The sequence below is a fragment of the Lingula anatina genome, chromosome 4 (assembly GCF_051362555.1).
Source record: "Lingula anatina isolate TDL-2025a chromosome 4, LinAna3.0, whole genome shotgun sequence".
NCBI lineage: Eukaryota > Metazoa > Brachiopoda > Lingulata > Lingulida > Lingulidae > Lingula > Lingula anatina.
The window spans coordinates 5967330-5985609 of record NC_141770.1 but is presented as its reverse complement, the minus strand read 5'-3'; the positions used below and the strand labels follow the sequence as shown (position 1 = coordinate 5985609).

General features: G+C 34.3%; 1 long non-coding RNA gene across 2 annotated transcripts; it reads left to right on the top strand.

The window, feature by feature from the left end:
• Positions 1 to 10343: 10343 nt before the first annotated feature.
• On the top strand, positions 10344 to 16294 carry LOC147762143 (uncharacterized). Of its 2 annotated transcripts, XR_015333861.1 has the most exons (4): positions 10344 to 10869; positions 11650 to 14839; positions 15028 to 15560; positions 15720 to 16293. It is a non-coding gene; the product is annotated as an uncharacterized LOC147762143 (long non-coding RNA). The 2 variants fall into 2 exon arrangements; XR_015333860.1 differs by having other exon boundaries at positions 15028 to 16294.
• The last annotated feature ends 1986 nt before the right edge of the window (positions 16295 to 18280 follow it).

Here is an 18280-nt window from a genome sequence, read left to right as displayed (position 1 = left end):
TCGATGGCCAACTTCAAGTAAGTGATTTTTTCGTTGCCCCCAACCCCTTCTCCTACTCGGCGATTCAATGTTTGCACTGATATCATAATTGCCTGCAGTTAGGCAGGCGAGACATGGAATACCGTTCGGCGTATTTTACTGATAAGGTTGGACCTAGAGGAGTGGTCAAGAACCCATTACAGAGAACGACTTCTCACTGTCCTTGTTCATCCTCTAGCTTCAGGTTTAACATACCATATCTCATAACATTGGTTTATAGTCATGTTATTCAATTGATGTTTTCATTCTTACAAAATCAGTTGATTGTGGACAGAAATTTTGCTATTTTACAGAAAGAGCTTATATTGTTGTTATGGTGACGATGTGGTAAGTGTGATTGTAAATGAAATTAACTAGAGGATTATGTGGGCTTCATTGCGCCAGTTGCCCCTCTCCCAAAATCTGGGCTTCATGAATATTTGAAGACAATGCACAAAATGATGATTTAGACAAAGACGAATGATGGGGAAAATTCAACAATGAGCAGAAATTTCGGTGTCTTTAATTATTACTTTTAATGTTGGTGTTTTATTGTAGAAAATACCCTCACCAATCTTTTATTGCTTTATTCGTTTTTTTATCAACGTATTATGATGGGCCCAGGAATGTTTAAGTTGGAGCATTGATACAAGATCTGTAAAAGAAAGTAAAATGAAGAAAATGGCATGAAGAAGTTCTAGAAAAAAGGTGTCTGGCAGCCCCAGTACGTGCTTTACGTTTTTCTGTGGGAACAATTCAAGAGAAGACCGGGCGAGGATGATACAGCACTATTGGACCTATTCATCTGTTCAGGTTTACCTCTTGCCTGTAGTAAAACGATTTAGTGAAAGCATGGGCAAAATTATTAATTATGACCAAGGTTAAAGCTCAAGTTAGGATTTATGAATTAATTAAAATTAATTAATTAAAATTTCTTTATCCGCGTCAATATAACCGTCGTCTCCAGTATTGATTTCGCCAGCAATGAAATCCGGTAGAATAATACCGAGAGCTCAGTCTCATGTAAAAGTAATGATAAATAAAACAATCGCCATTTTATTCTATTAAATAATCTATTTTTGAGAAAGTCTGATACATGCATTATTGTTTTATATTTACTTCGTCTCTGTGTAACAGCAGCAGAAGTCTTTAAAGAAGTCCATAAAGCATTGTGTACCCATTGGCTGATTTGTAGCTACCTACAGGGCTGTCTACTTGTTGTGTACCAGTAGTATTGCGGGGATTTTGTCATTAATGAGCAGATATGAAGTACAATGGTTGGACCAGCTCAAGATTCAATTCCTTAGTATCTGTATAAAAAGTAACACTGTTTCGTAATAAAATAAATATTTTTGGATTGATTAACATTAACCCGCCCGTAATGTAAACGTATTCGCCGTAGCCCGTAGCCACTTACGATGCAAAACAAAATGAAAAAAAAAAAACAAAACGCACGAAAAATCGTTTGCGATTTCATCGCACAGTACGCTTTTCAAATGTAATCTAGGTAAGAGAATTAAATGTGTAACCTAATAACAGAATTAAAATAAAAATACACTACTCCGGTGGATATGAGTTATCACTTTTTTGGTGTTTTTGATATGATGATTCTGCTGCATCAAAAGTATTTCGATACATAAAAAAAAATGTCTTTAGTGTAGTATAGATATACCGCCTCGTATCAAATCCTGTCGAAAGAAACAGCAAAAGTTTTGGAGTGATATATCAATCATATTTGTTTCTTTTTGTGTTAACTTATTTTTGCGTAGTATTCTACTAGTTTTTTTTCCGAAAATTCATAATTAAACCATGCTTACATTTTTACAGGGCTATCAAAAAGTACACGTAGACAGAAAAACTTATAAAATAAAAGTCATCAAGGGGACAGAAGTACAAGTAGACAGAAAAACTTATAAAATAAAAGTCATCAAGGGGTGTTTCGTCAGGTCTTACGTGTAGCCGAAATATCGAAAAGACCTTCTTCTTCCTCTACATGTAGATTACCCGTATCTAGACAAGCACATATACACCTGTATTTAAATAAGTGCACATATTCTGTACATCAGCGAGTTTCCTAGACATGAGAAATTTAAGTAGTGGCAGCTGCAGACAGGTTTATAAAGTACATCTATGTATGGAATGTAATATTTGTTTGTTTAATCACAGACAACGTAACAACTTGATTTTGTTTAAAAAATTAAGAAGGTAAAAAATCCAAATGTTGTGAGAATAACGACTCAAGACTTCACTTGTTGCTTATATTAAACTTTATTTACAACAAACAGGCCTGTTTTCCGCACTTAAACAGTAAGAGAAGACTAAAAAACACATTTTGACACAATCCAAAAATGTAATTGTCTAATATAAAATGTAATTTTGACACAAGTCAAGGAGGTTTTGAGCGTGATTTACATGTGTATCACGAACATAATTAAAAAGCGCGTAGTCGGATGATTATCAATTTATACCAGTGTAAGTTGTCTGAAAATTTCCCTGTGAACCACCACGACAAGTGACCAAGAAGATTTGAAAATTTGAAATCTTTTTACTTCTGAATATTTTGACTTTTATGCCTTGTTTTCGCTTTAAAAAAAAGAGAAAGAAAATATCCCAATAAAAGCCACTCTTGTCGAACCAGATAAATAGAAATGCAGTCAAAAATTTAATGGAAGCCTTAGACACGCATATATTTACATCATAATCATAACCTTATATCTTAGGCGTGCGATTTTCATCCAAAAACTGGGACGTCTGCAGTGCATCTCTGAGGCGCGTTTACTATCTATTTTTCACTTGTGGACTGATTGTGTTAGTGCAGAAAATTTCTTTCACACCAGATGACAACTGAAAACTTTAATAAGATTTTTTAAGCATCATTAATTATCATTAAGATCATCATCATTACAAATCTCTGATATGAACATCACTTCCGGCCAGTCTTATATTACTTCAAGGAACCTAATTTGCATATAAGAGAAAAAATGCATTTTTTTCTGATTTTGGTTTGTTTCCAATTTTTTCATTACTTTCAAAAAGTAATGTCCCCTTAAACTCACAAATCGGGACACTTTTGAGTCATATGCACTGATCGTAAATTGTGTAATTAGAAATAAATTTTTTATATCACTGACGTGTATCACGTTTTCACTCCACAGCCATAAAACTCGATGTTAGGTGCATGGGTATAAAAGTAGGTCAATTGCCTGTATAAAATTGCCATGCGATTATTGATTTTTTAGTATGGACCGTTTTACGGGGGAGACAGAAGTGGAAAATGTATCAAGATGCCAGCAAAATATTTCGGTTGCATAGGGTTGGTGAAAGGCAGAGTTTATTGAGAACTTTTAAAGAAAAGAGTTAAACTAGCCCACATCTCCAGCTTCAACACGTAGAACTTTATACTTGCCACGGTTCCTCTCTATTTTATCTGACTCTCCCTAAAATTTTTCAGACCGCGTTAACTGTTCAGCTCCCGGGAAGCGCGAGCATCCAGCATGGTGGCAGACGCTGAGCTCTGCAGACGGCACAGTGCATTCACACAAATGGGGGTAAAGGTTTTCTGGGGAAATGCTGTATTTTATTACATCTGACGAATTACGTGATAGAGGGAGGAAAATTGACTTTTCAAAAATTTATATTGACTAAGTGTAATACAAGACACTGATATTTCTTCTCAAAATTGACAGAATAAAGAAACGCAAAAGGATATAACCTATGTCCCCTTACATGGCATATCCTATCCGTGAACTTTAGTTTTCACACTCCTACACACGCTGAGTTTGTATGGTATCAGTATATATTGTATTGTGTGTGTGTGTGTGTGTGTGGGGGGGGGGGGGGGGGGGGAAGAATTTTGATTATACTATAGTGTTATGGTCTTACTCATGTTTTACTCATGTTATATTTTATACAATAGATCATTTTATTTTAAAGGATAGACCTGAACTGAGAGCGTTGACAACGTTTTTGGGACGAGAAAAGTAAAGAGATGTAGCTACTTCGAGCACATATTTCAAAGCGTACTGTGTGTAAAAGAGAAAAAAGATCGTACCGCAGCTGGGTGTTGTAAAAGATTTTAAATCCTTTAATCATTTTGAGAGATAAAACTAAGATAAAACACTGGACAATAAAAAATTATGAACTAGGCCTAAAAGTGGAATTAAAGAGAGACAAAAAACTACTTAAAACCATTTACTGCCCTTAAAAGTCAGAAGTCTGCTGGATAAAAAATTTAAAAAGATAACTTCCTGGGTGGGTGGGATCCCCACAGTTCGTTTTGTTGTTTTCTCAATTCTGTCTTTCAAGATACCATCCAGTTGGGGGAGATCTCTCTCAATTATTTTACCGGTGGCGCTAATAACGTTGGAGTGTTTTCCCCGTTCCTCCACTGTAGTAGCCACCAGATGCATTAAACGTTAAATACTCTCAATATTACACGTATTAAAGTTAATTAAAACGGGCTCATTATCTGTAAAAGTTGCAAGTGATCTAGAAAGCCGTTTTCATCTAAAGCAAGTTTACTTTTCAAGTAAATTCCTAGGAGTTTGAACTATATATCTATTGTATCTAGAAAGCCGTTTTCATCTAAAGCAAGTTTACTTTTCAAGTAAATTCCTAGGAGTTTGAACTATATATCTATTGTATTTAAACATGAACACACTGGAATATAAAAGCGAAAGTGAAGTTATCAGTAATTGAGCTGTATGATAGGGTACATGTGTGTGAGTATGAGTGTTTACGTATGTATTTGAACAAAAGTTTGTACCATGAATAGTTTATTTCTTAAGTTTAATAAATGAAATGAAAAAAAGAATTTGATAAAATATTTGAGGTAAACTTGAATCAGAAATCAAATGTAACTATTATGTTGGTGTATTGGAATAAGGTTATTACCATAGTGCTTCATTTATTGTGAAAAAAGTCAAGTGCTGGCTTCTTGCATGACGTCCCAAATGCCTTAAAACAAAAATCGCTTTACTATGCTTTTTCAAACTTAAAAGAGTCCCATTGGGCATTTTGTAACTGGTTAAAGCGACTTTTTATTTCCCTGAGATGTGTGAAATGTCAATATTCCATGAAGCACCTCATTCCCAAAACCCGTAAATGTGGCTTTTTATTCTTTGCCCTTCGTAAAACAAAGCCTTATACCCGGTAATTCGTAATTTTCATGATTTTCAACTAGCATTGTTGGTGAGATATGCATAAAGTTTTGTTAACTGTGATTTGTAAATTAATGGTTTTATTTCCCATGAACTATGATCACCCCTCCCTAGTGGTACCCTCAATTAAAAAAAGACAGAAAAACAAAACTCATTTGATTACAAATATTAATATTTTATTGTAAATTAAGAAAATGACATTTTCAGTTTTTAACTGACTTCTACAGAGGTAATGATAGTTCTGCACTGACGACCCTGAAAAATAAAAGATAAAAATATTAAAATATAAATCAGTTAAAATGTGTATTCAGTTAGGTGTAAATAGATGTTGACAGTTACTCTACAACCACCAGCTCCTGCTGGCTTTCATAAAATTACTGCTTTAATGTACAGTTTTACCAGCTGTTTGACATAGTTTTCCTCTAAAAAACTGAAAGTTTACTTAGTTATGATACCATCAAAACAAAGAGACAAACAAAAATAACTTCCTATGTATAATAAATCTGTTCTTTTGAAAATACTGTTGACTTTTCCTCATTTCTAAACGTCTGACTGGCTGACTTATTTAATAAATAATAATAATAATAATAATAATAACCATTTATGTTCTTGGCCTGCGTCTGAAGCATGAAGTGAACAGATTTAATACCCTCCTCCACCTAGATTGACAGGGATTCTTTGGAGCTGAAGTGCATAAGACAATATTACTTACTAAGAGGCAATAATATAAAATGTACAAAAAGTAGTCAGTGAAACATCATATTTTATGTATGAAGCTTCAACGAAACACTTTTACCAGTATTTGGAATAAACAAAATTGCCAAGTATCATTTTAAACTTGCCAAAAGCACAAACTGTGTTGGAAGGAGTGTGTGTGCGTGTGCATGTACATGCACAATCACATTCCATCAGTTTAATAAATAGATGCCTTTTATATTGACCCTACTGTCTTACCTCTCTCCTTCACATCCACTGTCACAGATTTTGTGTCTTTGATATTGACTGAAGAAAGACAGGAAAACAAATGAAACATTTCATACCTGTGCACAACAAGCATTCAATACATACATGTAATACTTAAGAAAGTCATAGATACATTCAAAGATTTAGATCACTGAACAGAGAATCTAAACTCAGTGTTTGTTTGTGAGTCTCCCCCCTAAAGTCCATCTGTGTGTGTTTACATTTTTAAGTGTGTTAAATGAATTTCCATTAAATTGTCCAAAGCTTATTGTCTAACCTTTTTCTTTGATGCCCTCAGCATCTGACACAATCTTTGAGTCTTTGATATTTGCTAAAGGAAAAATGATATCAAATAAAAACTTAACATTCCATTCTGTGCATGTTCAAATAGGATTCAGTATTACAATTCATGGAAGACACATTCAAATATTTAAATGACTTAAAAATAAATTATCTTCTTGAGTATGCTAAAGATTTTGCTTGAGCAGCATGCTTGTGGTGTGTATGTATGTGTGTGTGTGTGTTTGTTAGTGTATGTGTGTGTGCATGCATGTTTCATAAGTATATTAAAAGTAATAACTATTTTACTGAGATTCCTGTCATACCTACCGGTATCTCCTCAGTACTTGGGGTCTTTAAAAGTGATACATTGTTCTTGTCTTTTAGTTTGGTATCAACTGAAAGGACAGAATTGAATTTAATTTTCAAGACAACGTTATGTGTGTTCAAGCGTTACACAGCAAAAGCATTATTTTTTCAGAAGATAAAGTATCTCTTTAAGTCTGTCAACATGCATGCAAGTACAGTACCTTGGTGTGTGTGTGTGTGTGTGTGTGTGTGTGTGTACATGCACAATCACATGTCATCAATGTAATAAATAGATCCCTATTCTATTCACCCTGCTGTCTTACCTCTATCCTTCACGTCCTCTATCCTTCACATATTGCAGATAATAGCTGATATGGAAAATGAAATTAATAAAGAAGAACAGTGTGCTCGTAAGTTGTGTGTTTGTATAATCAGACTACATATATGTTTTATCATACAATGGGCCTAAAACTACTCTTGCAATTATTTTATTGTAACTTGTATAAAAACGATTTTATTTGTTCGTAATATGAAAATCTTTGACATCAACTGAAGAAAAAAAAGGAGCACAAGTTCAACATTCCATGCCCATGCACAACAAGGATTCAATACCATAGTCAAAGATGTATTCAAAGATTTAGATCACTGAACAGGGAATAAAACACAATGTTTGTAAGGGGCGGATCTAGAGAGATTTTCTGACAGTCTTGCAAATTATGTTTGTTGATCCATCCTCCATTGTGGACTGTCTTCTGACAAAAAATAAATCCCCATCAATGTAATCTTCTGACCATCTTCCGGAAGACCCAGAAGATGGCCTCAATTTGCCCCTGTTTGTGTCTGAGAGCCTGTTTGTGTGTGTGTAAATTTTTGAAGTGTGTTAAATAAACACCTGTTAAATTGATCTTACTATCTTACCTCTCTCCTCGGTGCCCTCAGCATCTGACACACTCTTTGTGTCTTTGATATCCACTAAAGAAAAAATGATATTTTAATATTTAAAAATACAGACTTAACATTCCATATCTGTGCATGTTCAAAAAGGATTCAGTAGGCCCATTACACTTTGATGAAAACACATTCAAAGATTTAACTGACTTAAAAATATATAAATCATTTCATAAGTATGCTAAAAAATAGACTTTGCATAAGCAACACGCTTGCGGTATGTATGTACATGTGTATGTGTGTTTGTTAGAGTATTTGTATGTGCAAGTATATTAAAATTCATAATTATTTTACTAAGATTCCAGCCTTACCTAGTTCCTCAATGCTTTGGGTCTTAACAATTGCTACATTATTCTCTTCTTTGGTATCACCTGAAAGAACAAAATTGAATTTTAAGGAATGTCTTTATGTGAGTATGTTGGAGTATGTTGGAGACAAAAAGAAGCATGCTAGTCTGTTAATCTGATTGTATTCAGTGAGAGTTTCCATGGAGTTAGTGCACATTAGCTAGGTCTCCAAATTCACTGTCAACAGCCCCTGAGGGTCCAGACTTAAACCCTGAGAATCAAGATGTTTTTGTAATTTTATTTCATGAATCCTTCCTAAAAGATAAAAAATGCATCAAGTTGACTGAATAGAGCCATGGTGTGGACTTACCACTTGTGTGGACTTCAGGCTTGTACATGTAGTCCCACTCTGGAATAAGATGACACATTTATTTATTATTTACAAGTTATGATATACACTAAAATAAAGTCTTAAATGTATTTGACAATATTAAAAGACCATTTCATCATTTTTCTACAGTTTTTTATGGGATAGTGAGATTTCCAAATGTTGTACATGACAGATTTAAAAGGTTACGAGAATTATGAGTTCAAACACCTTTTATTTCCATGTCCAGTTCTCCCCAAGTACAGGTCACTTCCATGCTGTCCTTAGTGGTCACCTGGAGGCACCTGTTCCTAAAGGGTTCAGGCTCCCATGTCCAGCCAGACCCAGGGTGGTAAGGCTGAATAAATTTAAAGAATGAATGAATGAATGAATGAATGAATGAATAAATGAACGAATGAACAAACAAACAAACAAATAAATTACATGATGATGTGTTATTGTCTAAAATGAAAAGTAAAATGTTTATATATATATACAATAAATGATAAATCAAATACACCAGAAGAAATGAATGAAGGTATGAATAAATAAACACTTAAACGTATTGGACTTTAAATTTTCTTTTCAATTTGAAAGATTATCATTTTTACCTCAGATCATTATTTTTGTAAAAAAAAAAGTTTCATACTTACATTTTGTGGTTTAATGAATTTCCATACCATATTTGAGCCCTTGGGCAGGAGATACTCTGCCCTGAGAGATGGGACTCCCATATCGGTGAACCTTGACAGGTTCACTCCTCGCTGGGGGTCCCATCCCCCGAGGGCAGTTCCCCTGCCCACCACTTTTGCTTTCAATAAATTGTTTTTTAAAACAATTCTGACTGTGGCCATGGCTGTTAAAAATAAAAAGAATAAATATCACAATATATCTTTACCTATCAATATATCTTTTTGATATTTACACTACAGACATTCAAACTGATCACTGGGAAAATAACTGTTCGTCTTGGCCAAAAAATTTATTCTATTGAAGTAAAGAACAATTTTCCCATAGTAACCAATGGTTAATGAATCCATGTCTACATTCAAAGTTAGTCCCAGTTTTTTTTCCCCCTAAAAAGTTTTTTTTTGTTATAATCTCATATTACAGAGTATGGCCATCTTTGGAGTTCATGTGGTCTGCTGACAAGCTCAGATATCAGAATAATAGCTATAACTGCTGTTTTTGTGGTAAAACAGATTATATTATATTATATTACTATATGAGTTGTTCACAATGTTTTTATTGTAAAATATAGATCTCATACAAAGAGTTAATTATTATCCCTTTAATTAATGTGAATAAAGAAAGAGATATATATCATATTTTCATATTACGAACAAATAAAATCGTTTTTATGCAAGTTACAATAAAATAATTGCAAGAGTAGTTTTAGGCCCATTGTATGATAAAACATATATGTAGTCTGATTATACAAACACACAACTTACGAGCACACTGTTCTTCTTTATTAATTTCATTTTCCATATCAGCTATTATCTGCAATATGTACAATAAATAAATGAAATCATGTTAAACAAGATACAGATCATGGAGTTCTGTATCTTTATTTGGTAGTTTGTGATGGATGCATTTGTACCAGTATCAGAATGATCAGCAAAACGTTTAGTGACATGAATTTTGTAAGAATGTCATTTTGAATATTAATAAACTACATAAAAAATCATGAACAGGTCAAAAGACGCTGTGTGTGATTTCATTAAACTTGCTACAGGATTCCAGTTTTGAATAAAAAAATAAAAATTACCAGCGACTGTGTAGACATTGTCTCTTTGCTTTGTTTACTAAAACAATAAACAGGAACAATTATTGTATAAAGAAATTTCATTGGATGGTTCCTGTATTGCTTGCTTAACTTTAAACCAATCAGATTGACGCTTCGTTGAAGCTCTCGACCTTGCCTTCCTGCTAAATTCAAATCACAATATATATATATATATATATATATATATATATATATATATATATATATATATTTATCACAGTGTCTGGATCCTGGCCATATCTGTTGCGATGCTCCCCCTCCCTCCTTGTACTAGTTTCTTGGAAAGCAGGAGGTGAACATGTTGCTGATACTGGCCGAAGTCCATTGCAAATCCAAAGTCCCACCTCTTGCACAGCGCCATCTATACTTAACAATTTTGATATGGCGTAGGCAAAGGGTGACGCTGAAAAGCCGGAATTTTCATCAAACGTTCTGAACACTGAGTGTCACCTTCCATCAAGACACTTTTCTTAGATGGTTTTGTTATAGATTCTGTTGGCAAACTTTATCGGTGAGCTTAGGATGAGACATCTGAAGTGAAGGACACATGTGCCATTGTGGTATCGACTGTGTCAGTTGTTCACTGTTCACATCACGATGCAATGTGCTGGTGAAGATTTTACAATGTGCTACAGAACGTAGCTGCTGCAGATTAAAAGTGCTATGGAGAAATGGCAAGATTGCACGCGGTCATTTACTTCAAGTTCTGTCATTCCCTTTTCATCTGCAATTACCCAATGGCTTATGAAGGTGAGATAATTAACAGGAGAACTGACATTGTTTCTTCTATTATAATTTATAAGTATAGACCTTCTTGTTCCTCTAGAGTCATCTGTCGAAATATTAATATATGGACTGAATTATGAATAACACAAACTTCCCATGGAGTGTCCACTTACGTGTACTAGCACTACCATCCTGAGTTTCAGAAAGCACTATAAACCCACCTCTTTATTATCAGTACTGGTACAGTGTATGCTTCAGCCTTGACTCACAACAACACTAAATATTTCTTTGGAGTTTATTTGATGTGATAAACCTGGTGAAATTTTATTACTCTTATTTTCTGGATCTTGAGGAAAAAAGATAAGATAAGAGATAAGAGTTTATTCAGCCATTAATATATAAATATAAAATTCATATAAAACGGAAATTGGACTGCTATTCGGGTTACAAATTATAAAAAAGCAATTATAAATTTCCATTTTTGTTGTTAAAATAAGACACAGCAGATGGGTAAAAACTCTTTAAAAACCTTTTAGATCCCTTAAAAGTTAAAAGCCTGCAGTTGCTCGGTAAAAATTTAAAAAGCCCATGTGCGGGGTGGGTATAGTCAGACATGATTTTCTCTGTCTTTGTTACTGATCTATTAGTATAGATGGCACCTAGAGAGGGGAGTTCCAGACCGATGATTTTGCCGCACGTTGATGTGACCATATCTAGACGCTTGCGTTCTTCTACAGTGGCCCGCCCATACTCTACAGTGGCCCGCCCATACTGCCTCATCACTGACTTTTTTGTCTTTTCCAGACCATTATCTGACTCCACACTACGCTGTACTAGGAGGCACAGGACTATACTGCCACAATGAAACACAATGACTCGAGACTACTACACTGTACTAGGAGGCACAGGACTATACTGCCACAATGGAACACGATGACTCCAGACTACTACACTGTACTAGGAGGCACAGGACTATACTGCCACAATGGAACACAATGACTCCAGACTACTACACTGTACTAGGAGGCACAGGACTATACCGCCACAATAGAACACAATGACTCCAGACTACTACACTGTACTAGAAGGCACAGGTCTATACTGCTACAATGGAACACAATGACTCCAGACTACTACACTGTACTAGGAGGCACAGGACTATACTGCCACAATGGAACACAATGACTCCAGACTACTACACTGTACTAGGAGGCACAGGACTATACTGCCACAATGGAACACAATGACTGCAGACTACTACACTGTACTAGGAGGCACAGGACTATATTAAAATAAAAATGATAAAACGCAATGACCGCAGGCTTATTTTCAAGATGGTCAGATAACAACATGAGTTTCATAAATCTTCATAAGTAGATCTCATTGTCTTCTGGATCTTTACATATTTCAGTGAATTTTTGAATCTGTAATGCTGCTTAATCACAGCCTTTCAGCAAGTTTTTCATCTTGTTCAATGTAATGCCAGATATTTAGGTGAATTTGTGCTGCTAATGATGTAAGAATTTTAATGTAAATTACCCAGGTATTTTAATGCTTTGTCAAAGAAAGTGAAGGAACAGTTTTAAGACACTTGAAAATAAAGTAGATTGTTTTAAAGATGTATTTTTTATTGTCTTCCTGTGGATCACACATGTCCTCCATATATGTTTGTATGTTGTAATATTGTTGCTGTATCAACTTAACTTGGAGATGTTACCACAGCAATGACTGAAGCAATGACAGTAATGAGGAAGGGTGTGGTAAGTATTGCTTAGAATGAAGATGGATATCAAAGAAATGGATTGTCAGGTAGTGGGTTATGACCTTACTGAAGCTGTAAAGATTGCTTGTCAATTTAGTAAACTCGGTGAATTAAGAGACAAGTAATGGGTGCATTTGACCAGAAAATACCAACTTCTTTGTTTGAAAACATGATATAAAATTATGTCCCAGCTTTAAAGTACAGATATTGGTCCATTGCTAAAACTGTTGCAAAGCTGATTCATATACTTCTATTGAAAAAGCTGTATGTAGTCACCTGTTATCAATTCCAGCATTCCCAACTTGTCCACATAGGGTGCCATTCACTCTCAGCAGGTTAGCTGTCATGGATCACATTTGCCATTGATAGCAAGAAGAAGTCTTGTATGGGTATATATTGTTTTCCAGATGACAGTTATAGGTAATTTGCAACCCCCTACACAAACAAACTCAAATCATTACATTTGCTGTTTTCTTTGAGAGTAAATATTACATTGCAATATTGAAATATTTCTTTTCAAATTGGTTAAGTCTCACACTTCTGATTATAAAGTTCCAATAAACTTGACACTTAAAATGAGACACAGACAACTGATCAGCTTATCACAGATTTTTATTGTTGTTAAGCATCATTTGTATAGATTTCAGAAACATTGGACAAGATTTGTCAAAATTATTAACGTTTAGCTGTTTTGAGTCGTGGAATTTGCCAGTGTTTTCAGTGTAATTTCCAGTTTTTTCAAAGATATTGTCTGAAGAAGAAACTTTTCATTAGACACAGTCATTTGATCAGCTTATCACAGATTTTTATTCTTTTTAAGCATCATTTTTTAAAATTTCAGAAATAATGGACAAGGTTTGACAAAATGAATAACGTTTAACTATTTTAAGTCGTGGGATGTTTCAAGATTTAGGACATTGGGAGCATTCACATCGAGAAGAGCCGAGGTCTAGTAAGGCTTCAACCTAAATATGGCGGACCTACATGAAAGGAAGACCGCTTATCCTGTAGTGGTCTCTCCCCCTCTCACATGCCTCCCCACGCGTTGTCCCTCGACCGGTAGAATTGAGCCGAGATAGTTACTGTGCCCCTGCAGGGATGCCATATTTAGGTCGCAGCCTTACTAGACCTCAGCACTTTTGATGTGAATGCTCCCATTGTCAAATATTGTGCTTAGACACTGCGATCTGTGGATTCACAGAACCACTATGCACAATTGATCTAGAAGATTTGCCTGCTCTTGGTCATCATCATCATTGCTCTTCGTCCCGCGTGGGACATAAGGCCACCCTGCTCTTGGTGGGTTTTGTAAAAAAAAAAAAAAAAAAAATTAATTAATTAGTAGGCAATGATGATGAAGATGATGATGATGATAATGGTATCTCAAGTGACAGCCCAACTGCAACAACAACAACAACAGCTAGCACCAGGGCTGCTGTCACACTGCCATCCACAGCAACATGTAGCAGCAGAGGGAGGGTAAAAGAATGAACGTGGAATGAAAACTGAACATTTGACATATTAATGGAAAATATCACAGTTTAACAACTGTTGCAAAATTATATTTGTTTTAAAGACAGATTTTTTTGGGGTTCAGTGCTGAGGGACTGTGGAAGTATTCTAGTCACACATACTTGATTGAAGTCATAAGTAAAAGACCCCATTCCCATAGATATTTAGATCAATCTATCCCCCTGGGGAGTCTTACTAGATTGGTGTCAGCTTAACCGGCTTAAATGTCTGTCCCGCCTACTGAAAGCTGTACGGGGGTAATTAACTGTCGTGCACGCTCGGCTGACAGCAATTTAGCTTGAACCCCCATGGAGTTGGGTCGATCCAGATGGATCGATCTAAATCTCTTGAAATGCAGTCAAAGATGTTTTTCTTTTTTGGACTATTATAATTGTCAAAGTACATGTACCTGCACTTGCAATACCTTACCTAGTTGTATTGATTTAATTTGTAAATAAATAATCACTTGTATATATGAAGAAAAAATTTTATTGACTGAAAGTTCATATAGATCCTCCTCTTTTTTGTTTGTTTTAACAGATCTGCTTGTATCATCCAGCGCTGTGTGGAGATTTAGAAAGACGATTGGCTGGGTGAAGAGTGGGAAAGCTAGTTAAGGCTACTGTCAACTTGTAAGATTGATCAACTGTCCAAAAAGAGTAAACTGGTGTCGGGAGGCCCTGGCAGTGGAAGAGAAATTTGAGGACATTGTGTTTTCTGGTAAGCAACAATCCACAGATCTGCATGCAAAATACAACATGTTTTGCTGATTAATATTATATAAATATGATGGAATGGTGCAATTTGTAAGATGAGACTGGAAATTCTCAACCAAAATGATAAGATGGAATCAAAGACAAGATACTTCATTTGGACAGTTAGAATTTGATACCTTTTATGATTTTCAGTGAAATCATCATGGACTGTCACCATGGACCTGATAGAAATAAAGCAATCAAGGTGAAAATTGCTGCTGCAAAAGCTGAAAAAGCTGCTAAAATATAATTAAGTTTCCTATGTAGACTAGAGAAGATGTGGCAAGGGTTGAAAACACACTTAAAGATAAGCATTAAATGAAATTACTGGTAAGTTTTAAAAAAATAATAGTATGATTAATGTAGTGATTGTTGTGCTGAAGCTACCTATGGAATAAATTATAAAGTTGATTTTTTTTTAAATGGTTATTTGATAAATGATTAAATTAAATATATTTTAATCTGAACACTTATCATTTGTTGTATGTATATATATAAATCTGCTATACTAATTAAGGTTTTATATTTATTTCAATATTCAAACCACCTTGCCACACTGGGAGGATATTCTACCAAGGAAGTGGTAGACAGGATCATGTCAAATATTTTTAAAACTAACATTGTTTGCCAGTGTAAAGATCAATTTCAAGGTCACAGTTACCAGCAATTCATTCCAGAAACCCATTGTAAGTAGTAATCTGCATCTGGCATTGATAGTAAGGAGAAGTTTTGTATGGGTATATATTGTTTTCCAGATGACAGTTATAGGTAATTTATAGGGGATTTGCTAGTCTTTTCAATGTAATTTTCAGTTTTTTCAGTTAATTATGTTCTTCTTTTTCCAGAGTACAGACATGCTGAAAACTTTTCAGAATGGCTGGACATTTGGACCAGCAGTAATGAAAAATTTGCCGGACTGAATGGATTTTTGCCAGACCGGAAATCACCCAATTTTTTTTTGAGACGGATACTGCAATTAGGTAGCTCACTTTGTTTGTGAATGTGGTCAGTTTGAAATGGAAAATGCTTTGGGTTTTATATAATTTTATTCTTGAAGTACATCGAATGATGACTGGAAATTCAAAATGGCGCCTCTTAAAACTCTTGTCGGTCCTTTGGACCGACCAAGTCCAATTTTTTATCAGTCCAGACAAATTTTGCCGGTCATGACTGATCGGACCGACAGTTTCAGCATATGTGAGAGTACCCTTACTATGAAAAAGCAGGCAGTGAAAGACAGCAGCAAAAGCAGCAGTATGTCTTATCCATGTGTACAATACGTGATATGTGGCAAGATTTAGGACATTGTCAAATACTGTGATACTGTGATTCCAGAAACCCATTGTGAGGAGTTATCTGCATCTGGCATTGATAGCAAGAAGAAGTCTTGAATGGGTATATATATTGATTTCCAGATGACAGTTATAGGTAATTTGCAACCTCTTACACAAACAAACTCAAATCATCACATTTGCTGTTTTCTTTAAAAGTAAATAATACATTGCAATACTGAAATATTTCTTTTGGTTAATTCTCACTATTCTGATTATCAATTTCCAATATACTTGACACTTAAAAAAGACACAGATGATTTATCAGCTTATCACAGATTTTTATTGTTGTTAAGCATCATTTGTAAAAATTTCAGAAACACTGGACAAGATTTGACAAAATTATTAACGTTTAACTACTTTAAGTCCTGGGATTTGCCTGTCTTTTTAATGTAAATTTCAGTTTTCCCAAATATGTTGTCCCAAAAATCACTTTTCATTAGATACAGTCAACAGATCATCTAACCACAGATTTTTATTGTTGTTAAGCATCATTTGTACAAATTTCAGAAATAGTGGACATGATTTGACAAAATTATTAACGTTTATCTATTTTAAGTCCTGGAATTTGCCAGCGTTTTCAGTGTAATTTTTAGTTTTTTCAAAGATATTGTCGCAAGAAGATACTTTTCATTAGACACAGTCATTTGATCAGCTTATCACAGATATTGAAAGTTGTTAAGCATTATTTGTACAAGTTTCAGAAATATTGGACAATGTTTGACAAAATTATTAACCTTTAACTATTTTAAAGTCCTGTGTTTTGCCAGTCTTCTCAATGTAAATTTCAGTTGTCCCAAATTTGTTGTTCCAAAAATCCCTTTTCATCAGATACAGTCAACAGATCATCTTATCACAGATTTTTACTGTTGTTAAGCATCGTTTGTACAAATTTCAGAAATATTGGATTAGATTTGACAAAATTATTATCGTTTAACTATTTTAAGTCATTGCATTTGCCAGTCTTTTCAATGTAATTTTCAGTTTTTTCAGTTATATTCTTCTTTTTCCAGAGTACCATGGAAAAGCAGACAGTGAAAGACAGCACCAAGAGCAGCACTATGTCTTATCCATGTGTACAATACATGATATGTGGCAAGATTTAGGACATTGTCAAATACTGTGATAACAACAACCCATTTCAGAAACCCATTGTAAGGAGTAATCTGCATCTGACATTGATAGTAAGGAGAAGTGTTGTATGGGTATATATTGTTTTCCAGATAACAGTTATAGGTAATTTGCAACCTCCTACACAAACAACCTCAAATCATCACATTTGCTATTTTATTTTATAATCACATTGCAAAATTATTAACATTTAACGATTTTAAGCCATGGAATTTGCCAGATTTTTCAGTGTAATTTTCAGTTTTTTCAAGGATATTGTCGAAAGAAGATACTTTTCATTAAACACAGTCATTTGATCAGCTTATCACAGGTTTTTATTGTTGTTAAGCATCATTTGTACAAATTTCAGAAACACTGGACTAGATTTGACAAAATTATTAACGTTTAACTATTTGAAGTCCTTGGATTTGCCAGTCTTTTCAATGTAAATTTCAGTTTTCCCAAATATATTGTCACAAAAAGACACTTTTCATTTGACACAGTCAACTGATCAGCTTATCACAGATTTTTATTGTTGTTATGCATCATTTGTACAAATTTCAGAAATATTGGACAAGATTTGACAAAATTAATAATGTTTAACTATTTTAAGCCATGAGATTTGCCAGTCTTTTTAATGTAAATTTCAGTTTTCCCAAATATGTTGCCCCAAAAAACACTTTTCATTAGATACAGTCAACAGATCATATAATCACAGATTTTTATTGTTGTTATGCATCATTTGTACAAATTTCAGAAATATTGGACTAGATTTGACAAAATTATTAACATTTAACTATTTGAAGTCCTTGGATTTGCCAGTCTTTTCAATGTTAATTTCATTTTTCCCAAATATGTTGTCCCAAAAAACTCTTTTCATTAGATACAGTCAACAGATCATCTAATCACAGATTTTTATTGTTGTTAAGCATCATTTGTACAAATTTCAGAAATATTTGGACTAG